At 41.7% G+C, this 13751-nt stretch overlaps 1 protein-coding gene across 4 annotated transcripts in view; it reads right to left on the bottom strand.

Moving 5' to 3' along the window:
* Osmr (oncostatin M receptor) overlaps positions 1-12075 on the bottom strand; it is a 63203-nt gene extending 51128 nt beyond the window's left edge. For all 4 annotated transcript variants that reach the window (XM_076857396.2, XM_076857397.2, XM_076857398.2 and 1 more), the window contains exon 1: positions 11794-12075. The gene's annotated coding sequence lies outside the window, so the exon portion shown is untranslated. The remainder of the gene's footprint in view (positions 1-11793) is intronic.
* Positions 12076-13751: the final 1676 nt, after the last annotated feature.

The following is a 13751-nucleotide window of genomic DNA, read 5'->3' as shown; positions in this document are numbered from 1 at the left end:
CTGCCCATGAACAAAGTACCCACAGTAGTCCCCCTTATGTGCAGTTTCTCATCCCTGAGTTTTAGTCACCCACAGTCAACCATGGTATGAAGACATGAAATGGAAAATCCCAGAAATAAATAATTTATGTTTTAAATACCTTTTAAAAATTTTTTATATGTTTTAATTAGTTATACATGACAGTAGAATGCATTTATGCACTTTGATATACATAGATGGGATATAATTTCTCATTTTTTTGAGTGTACATGTTGTAGAATCACATTGGTCATGTAGTCACATGTATACAAACAGTAATGATATCTGTTTCATTGTACTATCCTTCCTATGCCAATGTCTCCTCCCCTCCCCTCCCTTTACTTCCCTCTACCTAATCTAAGGTAACTCTATTCTTTACCTTTGATTATGGTTTGTGTTACAGTTGTTCTGTTCCATTATTGCTGGTGTTAATGTCTTACAAGTTTTAATATACAAATTAAAGTTTCTCGTGGGTTGCCAGAGGCCACCCATGACCCATATGTGAACTGCGTGTGAACTAAAACATATTGAAGCCATTAGGCAGGAAAGTCTGGTATGGGGAAATCCCAGCAGAACACTTGGTTCATTTGGCTTCTGACCTAGCTCCATCACAAGTTCAACACAGCAAGGGAGATGGGGTGACCTGCTGGAGCCACACAGCCTCTTGGAGACGGATATGGCTTGCCAAAATGCCAATCAACCTGTTTATTGCAAGACCTCTGCCACACGGAGAAGCAAGCACCAAGCAAGCACCAAGCCAAGACTCCTCCCACTGAAACCTTACCCCTGCCTTTGATGTACTTACTCCCCATTAAATAAAGAATCAGGGCCATTTTTAAGTTGTCCATTTCCAACTCCTATCAGGACTGGAGGACCTATCAGGTGCTCCCCTTTCTATCTGATTTCTGGCTCTGTCTCTATTTCTTACTAATTATTTCAGACTTTTCATTTCTCAGGCGGTTCACATCTTCTGAGAAGGAACTTACCCTGGTGGGGTGCTAGTCACCCTGCAATAACAGATATGTACACACAGTATATGAAAACACTGTAGATACAGAGTTTGGTACTATCACTAGTTCAGGGGTATCCCTGGGAGTCCTGGAATGTGTTCCCTGCAGATAACCAGGAAAACTGTATTATTTCCAACAATTTGACTGGTCAACTGCCATTTTCAATGTTTCAGGCCCCAGAGCACCTAAGGAACACAGGTAGCAGGAATTAGAGTCCTAGCTGCTCTCTGAAAACCTGGCAAGATCCATCGAGTCCCTCAAAACTTGCAGAATGTGGAGGTGACAACTAGAAGAACATCCTAGAGATACCATGAAGCCCTCTTTTGGAATTACCACAGGGACAGTTGTCCGGATAGCCCAGGGGCTGAGGCTATGTGAGACACTAATGGCTCCAGCCAGTTGCTTCCAAGTTAGGGAACAGCCCAACTGTAAATAGTTTATAGTAAATCCTGCTCAAGCCATCCTGTTCTCAGTGTGCCACCAGTGTCCACATGGGACCCTGAATAAATGCAGTGAAAACCGGCAGGTGATGAAGCAATTGTGCAGAGACCCCAAGGTGGGACAGTGCGTGACAGATTCAAAGAGTCAGTGTGGCTAGGCAAGTAGAGAGGAGAGGGGGCAGGCTCAGCACAGGCACACCTTGGGCTTTAACTCAGGAACATGGGAACCACTGCAGGATTTTCAGCAGAAGTGTAACCTGGGCTGACACAGAAGAAAATCCTGAAAAGAGGAGAGAGAAGGGGCAAGAGTGGAAGGAGGAAGAGAAGCTGGGTCATCACAGATAGAGTCCAGGTGAGAATGGGAGAGCCTGGGCTGGGTGGGGTCAGTGGGGGTTGTGGGATTTGGAAGAGGTTCAAGGATAGAGCTGACAAGACATGAGGTGGTGAGCAATGAGACACCATGAATGGCTCTGAGTATTTCAGCTCGAGCCCTTGAAGAATGGAATCACCATTGGTGTAGAGGCAGAAGGCTGCGGGAGGAACAGGCTGGGTGGTCTACAGTAAGAACTCAATTTATGACATGAGTTTGACATGATTTTCTTATCGCCAAGGGAAGACAGCAAGTAGCCAGTCTGATATATACTCTGAAGAGGAATTCCTGGCCAGCATATAATTCAGATATCCTTGGGACATATGTATTGTTTTTAAAGCCACAAGACTAGATTATCAAGATGGGATAAACATAGAAAAAAAGTTCAAACCAATACTCTGGGCCCCTCCACAACTCACACTAACCCACACGTGTGCAAGTGCACATGCACTCGTGCGCGCAGGCACCTACCCACACACCATGTCCATCAAAATAAAAATCTAGGCTTAAGCCAGGCTTTTCTGCACACTCAAGGATGAGGGTTTATGGCTGGGGCTGTGACTCAATGGTAGAGCTCCTGCCCAGCACATGTGAGGCCTTGGGTTTTATCCTCAGCACTGCAAAAAATAAAATAATCATAATTTTTTTTTTTTAAGGATGAGGGCTGTGTGTTTGAATGGGCTGGTGGGCAAGTACCAACCTGTGGGGCTGCCAGATGCTGCTGGCTGCTGCCCACTGTCTCCTGTTCTCATTGCTGCTCAGGGCACACCAAACTCAGGCTGGTTTTCCTCCACAGCCCTGTGGCAACACAGAAAAGGCCACCCAGCCCTCTCATCCATCCAGTAGGCTTGCTCCGTCTGCAACTATCAATGAGAGCACCACCACTTCCAATTTCCAGTGAAACAAACCAAGTCAGGGAAGTGAGAAGCAGCAGACTTCAGAAGCAAGTCCAAACTATTTCCTGCCTCAGTGGTGCTACTTGGTCCCTTCCCTAAAACTTTGTCTCTCCCTGTTTCTCAGCTCTCCATCGTTCCCCAAAAGATGATGAGCCAGTGGTGGACAGGCCTGGATCTTCTGCCCCACCATCTGTCAGTCTCAGAACACAGGTGCCAACCAGGAAATAGCTGGAAAATGAATGTAAATTGATTTCCATTTTCTCATCTTCTCTCTTGCATGGTTTCAACCCTATTGTCATGAAAACAGATTGCTTTCCAGGCCTCTCCACTTCTCCTCTTGCCAAATATTGCTTAATTCATAGTATTTCACAGACATTCCTTTTCTGGGGTCAGGGAGGCAAAACAGGAAGGAAAGATAAGAAATGCAGCCTATTCTTTTTGTAGAACTTCCTACTCAAATCTTGTCTCTTTGCCAAATCTCGTTCTCAGGGAAGATGCCCATGAATGTCCCTCCATGTAAATTCTCCAAGTGACTAAAACTTTTAAAGAGAGTGTGAGTCTGCGCTTCCTCACCAGCACTTCTTGTTCTGCCACAACTGAGACATTTAATCCCGGGGCATTGCCCCATCACAAATAATCCCCATGTGGTGCAGTGTGATTAACAGTCAGTTGCTTCCCAAGAACTTGGGTGTGTTGCCAAATTCTTCAAAACTGGCTGGGTGACCTGATGACGTCACATGCAAATGCTATTTTAAAAAAGAAACTGTTCATGGAGGGCACGTGCCTGGGTGTGTGCACATGTGAAAGAGTTCTCTTTTCTCCACGGCACACTGAACACTCTCCAGGAGAGATCATATTGTAGGCCATGGAAAAAAGCCTCAACAAATTGTTAAAAACCAAAATCATATTAAGAATTTTTCCAGTTTTTCTTGGAATCAATAACAAGAGCTCTGTACAAAGAGCTGCTTGCCACATCTTGGCGGTTCCCTATCATTCTCACATTCAGTTACCTTCATTTATTTTTAAATAGCACTACATTTGCACCAGGGAATCCCTTTGAAGCGGCCTCCATCATTACAGCACAGGTTTGATTAGCTACAAAGTTTCAGTCCAATTCCTTCCTCTTCCAAGCTCCACCACCAGGACTTCCACCCACAGAGTTCAAGTGCTTCTCCCCTCCCCACCTTGAACCCATCCAGTGGATAAATGATAAGTGCTTCTACCAGGTTTATAAAGTATATCCTGATTTATGGGATTGAATTACCTCATTCACAACTGATTTTCTAAAAAAATTTTTTTTAGTTGTTGATGGACTTTATTTTATTCATTATTTATATGTTGTGCTGAGAATTGAACCCAGTGCCTCACACATGTGAAGCAAGTGTTCTACAACTGAGCCACAACCCCAGCCCCCACAAATGATTTTTCTTACAACAATGTTGAGTTAAAGATTTCTGGAATTTGTGACATCAGCTAGGTTTAAAGCTGAGTGTCTAAGTGGTGACTGAAGCCGAATAAAGAAACAGAAAACCCAAATCTAAGGAGCAGTCTTGATGAAACAAATATGTAGGAATTTAGTATATGCTAAAGGTAATATTTCAAATAATTTGAGAAAGATATATTATTCTCCCAAATGACATGGGAACAATAACCTGGACATTTATGGAAGAAATGAAGGTGTAATAGTTAAGTACATGGGTCATGCTAACTAGGTCAAAAACTAGGGTCAAAAAACTCTGGCACTTAATATATGTATTCCTGAATCCATGTTATTTAACTTCTCTAGGATTTAAATTTTATTTTCTGTAAATGAGAATAAAAGAACCTACTTCATAGTATGGGCATGAGGATCAGATAACATTAAGAGACCCTCCACATTCAATATCCAGTTAATGTCAATTTAAACCAGTACTGCTGTTGCTTCACTCTCTTCAGAAAGATAAATTCCAGATAAAGATATGCATGCAAGAAAAAAAAAACATTAAAGGTACTAGAATAAAACATGGATGAACACTTTTATAATCTGGCAGACATGACATGAAACTCAGAAGCATAAAGATAAAGAGCACTACGCTGATTACATAAACATTTAAAAATTTCAGTGCTATAACTGGAAATGGTAACTTCTCTATATTTAGCAAAGAACTACTATCACTAATATACAAAGAGTGCTTAAGATAAGTTAAAAAAAAGCGGGGGAAACAACTCTGTAAAATACATGATTATGTATTTGATGAAAAGAAGAAAATACAATATCCAAAAGAACAGTGAAAAACAAGGCAAGACCACTAAGAAAGAAATGAAAGTTAAAACAGCAATTGTGTGTCTGTATGAATATGAATGTCTGTGTAGTATCCATCTGGCTAAGCTAAAAAGTACTAATGCCTCTCGTTGGTAAGAGTTCTGAGAAATAAGCATGTTCCTTCATTAGTGAACAAAGAGGACAACTTTATAGAGGTCTATATGAACATATCTATGAAAATTTTAGTGTGCATTTCCTCTGATTCAGAAATAATTCTGTCACTGGAATTTTGTCCTACAGATAGTATAGATACATATGCGTATATATGTATAGCTATCACGAAGTCACTGATAACACCAAAACTTTGTGTATATTTAAGGGAAAAAAATAAAAACAGTGCAAAAGTCCCTCAGAAGGAACTGGAAAAGGAAAATATAATAATGGTACTTCTCTACAAAGGAAAACAATGCAATTTTTGAAAAGAATGAACTAAATCCATGTGGGCATGGAAGAATGTCCCAAAATAAAGCGAAAGGCAAGTTGCAGAATAGTGTGTGCACAGGGACATCTCTGGAATCCAAGTGCGGCAACTGTGCAGCTGGAGTGTGAACACACAACAGCACAGCTGATAGCCGCCCTCCACACACTCACACCCTTATGCTGCTCCCAGCCAGGGATCACAAGACTTGGACTCCTCCAATGGGCAGCTCTGTTCAGGCTCTGCGCCTGGCTTGGCCACAACTCTCCTAGAACTACACCACAGCCGGAAGCAACCCCTTCCCACCTTCCATCTCCTGGGCCATCTCCAGGTCTCAGACCCACACTGGTCTGGAGGCTCCCTCTGCCCATGCCTGCATCCTTTTCCTCCCTCTCTCCCTCCCTCCCTCCCTCCCTCCCTCGCAAGTGCTTCCCTCAATACATCTCTGTGTACCTATTTCTATCTTGCTGTCCTCTACCTGAGGGATCCCAAGGGGTCCCCAAACACATACACATTTACTCATAGCCATAAACATAGAGCTGGGATAGGAAAGGGCAGGCGGGCAGGATGAGGGAAATTACAAATAACTCTTTCAAATTATGTGATTCTGTAACACAAAGCATTCTTTAAATTGGTGTGTGTGTGTGTGTGTGTGTGTGTGTGTGTGTGTGTGTAATACTTTCCTATGAAAGTAATAGGAAGATTGGAAGTAAAGAGAGGTGACCAAGACAACAATAGTGGAAAAGTTTACTCACAAGCTGTTTCTGTTGATTTACTTCTCAAAAGTTGGTGCCCATACAAATAGTGGAACTTCATTCTGTGTTTGCCAAGTACTCTTTCTGGTTTACATTTTTCCAAGTATTCTGTACAACTTACTTAATTTTTTCTGTTTGCAAAACCACTTGCAATTGTGGCTTTTCTTTCCATGACTTTAGGTTTTATACTCAGATTGGATATATGTTATATGCCTTTTTTTTCATTTTAATCAACATTTTCAAATAATCAAGATAGTCAGGGGCTGGGGTTGTGGCTCAGTGGTAGCACCCTTGACTAGCATGTGTGAGGCACTGGGTTTGATTCTCAGCACCGCACATAAATAAATAAATAAAGATAAAGGCTTGACAACTAAATTAACAACTAAAGAAAATATTTAAAAAAGATAGTCAAATGCCTTAATTATTTCTTATCTAAGAATAGAACTAGGTATTATAATTTAGTGCTTTCATTAAACGCTGTTACTTTTAAAAAGGACTGAAAGAAGGAAAGGAGGGAGAAAAAGACAAAGAAGAAAGGGAAACAAGTATAACTTAGTTCTTTAGCCCAGGGTATTTAGAGAGAGCAATTTCTAAGTCCTAGTAATCACATGTGTTACAAATAGGAAATACTGTCACCAACAGCATAATTTTAAATGGTAGTAAAAGACCATACACACAAATTGTGGACAAAGGACAAGTAGCTTTGATATCATCTGGTAGCTTGCTAGAATGCGACCTCCTAGGCCACATTCCAGACTTAATGAACAAAAAAATCTTTATTCAAGCAAGGTCCCCAAGTGATTCATGTGTACACTGAAATTTGAGAAGCACTACTACATTGGAGATTTATTACATATTTTTTCTCCTAGGATACTAACAATAAATAATTGGCTAGTTCCTACTCTTAACGATTCTCCAAAAATGACAGAGAATGATATAAAAATAAATAAAAGGATATAAAAATTAAAAAAAAATGATCACAGCTAACATGTAGCAGAGATTAATTCTCCAGCTGCTACTTCCCTAAGCTACTTATAGGCATTATTAGTTGAATCTTCACAACTGTCCCATGCAAGAGATTCTTTTATTATCCCCATACATAAATGAGGAACTCAAGGGTAAAACAGGTGAACAGTAACTTGTCCATGTTGACACAGTTAATCTACTGTGAAGACAGAACTTGAAGCCAGGTGAGTCGTTTACCAAAGCCCAACCCTTTACTGTAAGGCATTGCTTCCTCAATGCCTAGAGTTATACTAAAATGAGCAATAAGGAAGAAAAGACTGCTAATGATTATGAACTCAACAAAATTCCAAGGAAGTCCAGGAGAAATTTATTAAACTTGACAAACTAGCTATAAAGTTTATATAACAAAGAACATGTATGAGAACCACTTAAAGATTGTGTGAAATATATACTATTAGACATAAAAACATTATTAAAGCTCTAGTATTAGCAGGGTGATATTGATATGAGAAACAGAATAGAGTCCTGAAACAGACCATTGTATAAACAGGAATTTATTTTATAATAAAATCAAATTTCAAATGAGTTAAAAGATGGACTATTAAAGAAAATGGTGTTGGATTGACTGTCTAAAACTTAAAGAAAAAATAAATTACATTCTTACCTTTCATTTTATTTAAAAAATCTGATGTTTTAAAGATCTAATGTAAAAGCTAAAAAATAAAGATATTACAAGAAAATAAGATAATTTAATTTTTAAGTGACAAAGACTTTCCTAAGCGAGACAAAGCACATAAATCAAGAGATTGCTGTGTTTAAAATTTCTGTGCAACAAAGATAGTTAAAGACAAAAATAGTATGAATTAATCAGCAAAATGTGAAAGATACGTATGATAGAATAGAAATCAGCCTTAAAAATGAAAAAAAATTCTGGTACTTGCTACGACATGAAGTTGGAGGACATGATATTAAGTGAAGTAATCATGAAAGGATGAATAACTATTTAATTTATATAAAAGTAGAGTGGAGCTTGCCAAGGGTTAGGGGAAGAGAGAAATGGTGAGTCATTATTTAGTGGGTTCAGAATTTCAGTTATGCTAGCTAAAAAGTGTTCTAGAGATAGATGGTGGGGATGGTGAACAACAATGTGAATATATTTAACAGCACTGAACTATATCCTTAAAATTGTTAAGATGTTAAATATTATATGTAGTTGGCCATAGTAAAAAAAAATGATAAAAAGAGATCATTATGCTACAAAAATATTTGCATCTACAAGAGACGCAGTTAATAAACAGATAGGTACAGAGTTTGGGCAATAAATAGGGATGAGGAAAACCCAACTCAATAGAAACTATCAAAGGACATGAACAGTTAATTTATAGTTCATAAGTGATCCATAAATATATACAGATAATTAAATCATAGTAATAATTAGCAAAATGCAAATTAAAGTACTGTATTGGATTCCATTCTCTTACCAGATTGAAAAATAAAAAAGAAAAGATAACAGCTGGTGTTAGAAGGGATGAGGGGTAACAGATTATCATGTGCTGAGTTTAAAATAGTACAACAGGAGGAGGCGCAATTTGAAGGATTGTGTCTGCCAAGTAGAAATATGGGCTCAAGAAAAGCTCTCGTGACCAGTCTAATTCCACATCATGTACAACCACAAGAACGGGGTCCTAATTAGAATACATTATACTCTAACTGTATTTTGTATGTATGTCAAAATACACTCTAGGGTCATGTATATCTAAAAAGAACATTAATTAATTAATTAATTAAAGCTCTCCTGGGATTCTAGTCCATAGAAGTACTAACACTAGAGCCCAAAGACAGATGCACAATCTTCCCTAAAGCAGTAAATAATGCTGAATTATTTTAAAGAACACATATGTGCATTGATAAAGGGGATGGGTAAATTATATAGTATTTCTTCTTTGAAATACATGGAACCATTAACCAAAGAGATAATGTATAGAGTTGGAAAGTGAAAAAGGAAGCCCTACGTTAAGAATAGTAAATTTGCATGCTTAAACAAACGAAAAAGTGTATGTATCTATCCACATTCTGCAAGTCTTTAGAAAGGAAAAAGATCTTAGAATGACAAACTTAACCTCTCTGCTCTTCCAAGTGGAGCCGGGTATCCCTAGATGATGATGATGATGATGATGATGATATGCCTAGACATCATTGCATATACTTCCACATTGTTTGAGAATGTATTGTCATTCTTCTGTTACTTTACAAACATACAAACCAAATATAATCTAGAGCAGATGCTGAGAAACCAGTAGAACAAAAATGAGGAGGGGTGGAAGAGGTGAAGCCAAGGACAAAGCCCTTGGAAAAGAAACTCTCCTTCTGTAGCTCTGAGGAAGCTTGCCTTCCTTAGAGAGGCTTTCTCTTGCAATACCCTATTTTTTTCCATTTCACATATTATTTTAAAACTAAGAAAGACTTCCTCTCCCAGGGAAAGGAGGCCAAGGTTCCCTGTTACTGTAAGTGATGGAGATGAAATTCACCAGGAGTCTTTCTACTAGAGCCAACACCCGCCCCAACCCAGTTCCCACAAGGAAAACATGCTCCTTCCTCTTGTCAAATACAATATCACTGGTTCCTCTTTGAAAACCACAATAGTTTTCCTGACTTGGTTCCTTTCTCAGGACAAAGGGTTACAGAAACCTGCCCCCTCTGTATTCTGCTGTACATGTTTCTATCCAGATAAAGGCAAGTGAAGAGGAAAGGTGACCCAGAGCTCAAGCGTCCTCCCCCAGAGGCTCAAGTCCCTGCTGGACACCCAGCGCACCAGCTCTTTGTCTCAAAGCTGCTTTTGATCTAAAAAGCTCAGACAACAGGAGGCAGAACAGGGGCCAGGTTGTAGTCCCAAGGAGACAAATGGCTACTGAGAATAAGCCCTGTCCAACAATGAAATGCTAGGTGGTAAGCTTTCTGCCCCTGGAGGCATTCTAGCAGTACTGAAATACTGCCAGAGATATTCAACTGTGCATCCCCTGAAGATTCTGAGTAAGTAGCAGTGATTGAAAATTTTCAGGAATGATTCTCAGACACAGCTCAGTTTGGGAATTCCTGGCCACTGTTTGAGGATTTCAAAGTCCAGGGTCTTGGAATATACTTTAAAGTAGGACAGAACAGAGACAAAGTAGGATACTAATCAAAAACAAAAACAAACAACCAAACACCTCAGGCCCACTCCAAAAACTTCTAGAGTTTGAGGGACAGCATAGTGGTTTTGAGAAAACTCCAAAGCCAATCCTGCCACTGCCACCTGCTAGTTGTGTGGCCATAATCCAGTTACTCAACCTCTCTGGTTTTCATTTTGCTCATTGATAAAATGAGGATAATAATATTAATACCTTATTTATTTACTGGTGAAGTTTAAATGAGCAAACACATGTAAAGCGCATATTTAATATAATACTTGGTCTACAGAATGAACCATTATTTATTTACCAACAAAGAAACTAAAACCAGTAGGTGAAAAGCAACTTGAGTCAAGTTCCAAAGTCAGTTTAGACTGGGGAGTACTTTTCTCCACTAGAGTTCCTCCTAGTTCAAATTAGTTATCACATTCAAGTCCATCTTGCCTACGTCTAGGCTCACCTCTAGTCCTCCTGAATCGGTAATAAGCTTGTTCTCAAAGTTTTCCACAAGTTGTTCAAGGCAGGTCCGGTACCAAGGGGCAGTTCTCGGCAGTTTCTAGTATTGTGCGTGCCATGCAACAGGAGGATGGATGGATGGATGGATGGATGGATGGATGGATGGATGGTGGGGTGGGTGGATGAATGTCAGGAGAAGAACTATCAATAAGAGAAACAAAGTGTTGGTGAAGAGCTCTGGCTTGTGAGACCTGGGTTCTGATATCAGCACCCTCACAAGTTATTGACCCCACACCTAAGGTTCCTCGTCTATAAAAAGGTACTGCTTCCATTCACGTGGCTGGAGAAGAGGTACATTACTGCCTGCCCCTGCCACCACCTCAGTCACTGGGATTTCCTTTCTCTACCTGTACGTGAGTGAGTGACCGTCTTGCTTCCCACTTGTCTATCTCAAAAGAGACCTGGTGGCGAGAAAGACACGGATTCCCAGAGATAGGGCACTGTCCGGTGGGAGGTAAGGTCAGGAGGAGCTGGAGACAGAAATTAACTCCACAAGTTATGTTAGAAGAGAGGCAAAAGGGAATTTTAACTCAAACATTTCCCTTCCACTTTAGAAAGAGGCGATGGGACGTGAACTCAAAACCAGGCTGGGAAATGTGGTGACCTGGCAATCTGCACTAAGGACACAGTCTTTTTTAGTGTTACCTGCCGGGTAGGCGCACCAGAGACTCAGACCCCTTGGAGCACCATTAGCGCAAAGGTTGAAGCTCAAGCCCAAGCAAACACCGGCCCCAGGCAGCGCGGAGCACAGAACCAGGAGACCGTGCCGTAGGACTTCCAGCGGGAAAGGCTACAGAGATGTGGGATTCTTCCCAGCACCGCGCGGGGTTCGCCCTTCGAACAAGTCACGGAGGGAGGCGGGGCGCGCGGCCCGGGAGCTGAGCTCTACGTGGGGGCGCGGAGCGGAGCTGAGTGGGCGGATCGGGGGTACTCACCCCGCGGGCAACGGGCTCCACGAGCCGGGCCGAGTCCTCAGAGGCGCCGGGGGCGCCAGTGCGGACGCCGGAGTGGACGCGGGACAGCCTTGCTGGGACACCCCCGCACCCGGTCTATGAATCAGCTGCGGGGCGAGCGCCGAGGGGCGGGAGTTACGGGAAAGGCGCGGGGGAGGGCAGAGGGGCGAGGACTTTTGCAATTTCCCGTCTTGCGCCTCACTCTTGGCACTCCTGGGACCCGCAGGAATTCGCCTCCTTCTGGTCCCGGGGGAAGGCGGACGGGACCCTGCGGGAGGCGCGTCCCCCCGGACCGGGACTGAGCGGGCGGGAGGGGACCGGTGGGAAAAGGAAGTGGGAGAGGCTTGAGAAGGAAAAGGGGAAACCGAAAACTCCGCGGCCGAGGCTTCCAGCCCCACGCGCGCGCTCCTCCCGCCGAAAACCCGGGACTGGTGGGGTCTGGGCCCAGAGTGCGCCCCTGGGCCACTAGTTATCCCAAGCCGGAGACCCAAGTTCTGGGCTCCCCAGCAGAAAATCTTCCGCGAAAAGACAAGTTCTCCGTCCAAACTAGTGATCTCGCTTCCCTCTGGAGTTCGGAGCAACATAAACGTGTGGGAACGTGTTTCTAGGATCCGCATTGCTCCGCGACTAGGGCCTGTGCAGAAACTCCCTGACGGTTTCTTCTGCTGCGCTGGCCCCAAGTTTGATTTCTGAAAGCGCCCGGGGGGGGGGGGGGGGGGCACAATAGGGTAGTTTACTTTTCCTTTTAAAAATACCACCCAATCCTTACCGTCCAGGCCTTTGAAAGACCTATTAGGACTGATTCTTTATTGTTACATGAGAGAACAATTGAAAGCCAATCGACCTTCAGAACTGGTACGAAAACCATCCTTAATGTTCAACAGCCTGTCTCTTCTGTGGCAGCCTCAGAAGGGAAGTCTTGCTCTTGCTCTGCCTGATGGCTCTGCAGGCTTGCTCTCAGGGGACCTCGCTCCTGGCCAGCTCAGAACTAAATCTGAACTAAAGCTGATTTGGTTCAGATTTGGGGACCATGAAAAAGTGTCACATGTGGAAAGAAGTTGGAGAGAAAAGTGCGATCAAGAAAGACTAACCCTGAATCATGTCTTAGAATCATTTCTTGAATTGACAGTATGGCTCAAAGGAACCTCAGAATTATAAATTATTACAAAATTTACTTTTAATGTTTGTGCCCATTTTTTTCTTCTCCCTGATGTCATCCTAGGAAAGGAGGTTTTTAGACTCTAATATATTTAATACTTAATGATACCACAGACCATGGTGCATAATAAATATTTGATGATAATGAAGAAAAGGTAACTTTTGCTTAGTGAGTCAATGTAGGGTCCTTGGCCACACCTTTCATTACATAAAGAGTTTGAGAGTCCATTAGTTTCGCCACCTGGCTGGCTATGGAAATTCTGTCAACACAGGTCCTTAGGTCCTTAAGGACTAGGAAGGCTTTCTGATTCTATTATTTCAATGAGGGGCAAGAGAGAGAGAGAGAGAGAGAAGAAAGAAAGAATGATGTGCTGACTTTTTTTTTTTTTTTAAATAAACAGTGACATAGGTGTTTCTTATGGCTAATAAAATGTTAACAAAATATTAAATACGTGGAATTTCTACAAAATGACTCTTAAATTGGGCTTCTGTTACAATTGAGACTAAACTGTAAAAATTTGATCCTCACATAAAATTTATCCATTTTTGTACTCTTCCAATTCCTTACATTTCCCTTTGTTCTGGAGTTCTCTTGCTATATCACCTGTATATTTGTGATCTTATCCCTAGGGTGGATGTATGGAGTTGAGTAGTGTCCGCCCCAAATTCATATCCTTCCAAACCTCAGAACATGACCTTATTTGGAAATAGTATTTTTACAGATTTAATTAAACTAAGATGAGTTCATACTGGGTAAGTCCAGTGACTGCTGTGTTTATAAG

The sequence above is a fragment of the Callospermophilus lateralis genome, chromosome 5 (assembly GCF_048772815.1).
Source record: "Callospermophilus lateralis isolate mCalLat2 chromosome 5, mCalLat2.hap1, whole genome shotgun sequence".
In the NCBI taxonomy this organism is placed as follows: Eukaryota; Metazoa; Chordata; class Mammalia; order Rodentia; family Sciuridae; genus Callospermophilus; species Callospermophilus lateralis.
Note: the sequence above shows the minus strand (reverse complement) of the source record. Positions and strands in the feature narration are given on the sequence as shown.